This window comes from Cucumis sativus, chromosome 4 (genome assembly GCF_000004075.3).
Source record: "Cucumis sativus cultivar 9930 chromosome 4, Cucumber_9930_V3, whole genome shotgun sequence".
Taxonomy (NCBI): Eukaryota; Viridiplantae; Streptophyta; class Magnoliopsida; order Cucurbitales; family Cucurbitaceae; genus Cucumis; species Cucumis sativus.
This window is the reverse complement of record NC_026658.2, coordinates 8,353,684-8,355,528: the sequence shown is the minus strand read 5'-3', so window position 1 is coordinate 8,355,528 and position 1,845 is coordinate 8,353,684. Positions and strand designations below refer to the sequence as shown.

General features: G+C 31.0%; 1 long non-coding RNA gene across 2 annotated transcripts; it reads left to right on the top strand.

The window, feature by feature from the left end:
- Positions 1–571: 571 nt before the first annotated feature.
- Positions 572–1,632, top strand: LOC105435217. 2 transcript variants are annotated; one of them, XR_969232.2, is made up of 4 exons: positions 572–688; positions 828–1,089; positions 1,199–1,260; positions 1,335–1,632. It is a non-coding gene; the product is annotated as an uncharacterized LOC105435217 (long non-coding RNA). The 2 variants fall into 2 exon arrangements; XR_969231.2 differs by lacking the exon at positions 572–688 and having other exon boundaries at positions 697–1,089.
- Positions 1,633–1,845: the final 213 nt, after the last annotated feature.

Sequence of the window (1,845 nt, the reverse complement as noted above, 5' to 3'; positions counted from 1 at the left end):
GTTTGAAAAACAAATTGAGAAGAAGAGAAAAGAAAAAGACTATGAAAAGAAAAAGAAAACTTGTAGAAGAAAAAAGAAGAAAAAGAAGGAAAAACCTTAAATATTTTTAAAAAATACCCAGTTTCATGAACTTTTTGATTTTGTTACACGAGCTTGTAAATATTTGGATATTTTATTATATTATCCTTACCACTAATCAATAAAAAAGATTTTATAATAAAAGTGGAAGTTAAAATATAAATCTAAAGGTAAATAAAACTCAAATTTGAAAAGAGAATTAGAAGATTTTGAAAATGAAAAGAGTGCATTAAAATGAAACTCAAAATTGAACCTATTTAAAAATTTTAAGACAATAAAAATGAAATTGAAAACATATTTAAAAAACGGTATTTCTAAGAAGAAGAATGGTAGAAATTATAATATTGACGAAATTACCCTCCAGGAAGAACCTGAAAAGCATATGAAGAGAATGTGATGTCTATGACAAAAGAAGTAAAACATAAATTGCTTTTAATAACAACTTTATGCTGCTTCTCTTTTAGCACACCACACCAAGTTGAAGCTTTCCTCTTTTACTTTTTCACGAATGCAACTTTTGAATTTTAACGCTACATGATCATTTTACTCATTTTGGAACTCTCTCGCTATTATCGCTTTTTCATTCTTTTCATCGGATCCCTTCACCTTTGTGAGAAATATATGATGCTTCCGTTTATATAATACATATTCAAACAGTTTTCCATATCTATACCTTTACTTATTCCTTTTCAATTCATATTTTCTTTCTAAGTTAATGATTTGTCCATTTTTATTTTTATCTCGAACAGCCGTCAATCTTCATCGTGCCCAATCGCCATCATGCTTGGAACTAATCCCTCAAGTCAGTCACCATCGTGTTTACAAGAAACCCCTCCTGCCCATTCGTCTTTGAATACACTGTTGTGCCCAGTCGTCTTTGAAACCACCACCACCGTGCTCAGTCGTCGTCATGCTTCTGCCACAAGAATCCTTCGTGCCCAGTCGTCTTTGAATCCACCACCACATGCCCAACCGACCACCACCACATGCAAGCTCAGATCTTGTATATAAGTACTTTTCTTTTTCTTTTTTTTTTTTGTTTTGAAATCACTTATCTAAGCTCGAATCTAGTATATAAGGTTGGATCTGATATATACTTACCCTTGCAAGTCGTGGCCAGATCTGCATTCGAATCGAAGTGCCGTCCGTTGAACGCCTTGAACGATTTCAAAGTAAAAAAATGTAAGTTGCACTTGCTCTTGTTTGGTTTGAAAATCACTTATCTAAATTTACTTTGATTTTTTATTCTTTTCTAGATGATTGTGGTGCACGACTGTTGGATTTGTAGAACTGGTGATTGTGAGTTTTTATTATTGATATCACGTGTATGGTAATTAAAAAGCTTGGTTGTGAGATTTGTAGAACTTGTAAGATTGTTTCGAATATTTTATACTCTGTCATTTGTAAAACATGTAGAACTTGTAGGACTTTGAGGTATCTCATACACTACTGCACTATATATTTCATATTGTGTATATGTTTCAACATTGTTTTAACCATAAAAAAGTACCATAAAGACAGATTTTCTAAAATATAGTGTGGTTATTATTTTAATTAGTTCAACTTCCGTCTACTTTTTGGATTGAGTTTTAGTATTATACCATAGTTAGGTTATTAGATACTTTAGTAGTGCGTTTGGTTTTTGGCTGAAATATTTGGTTATATTGCTATTTACATATGTCAATTAAATTACTTTGTTTTTAATTAAGAAATGAAGTGAGAAATATGTCATATTGATTATTGTTAGAAGTATGGAATTACATGTCA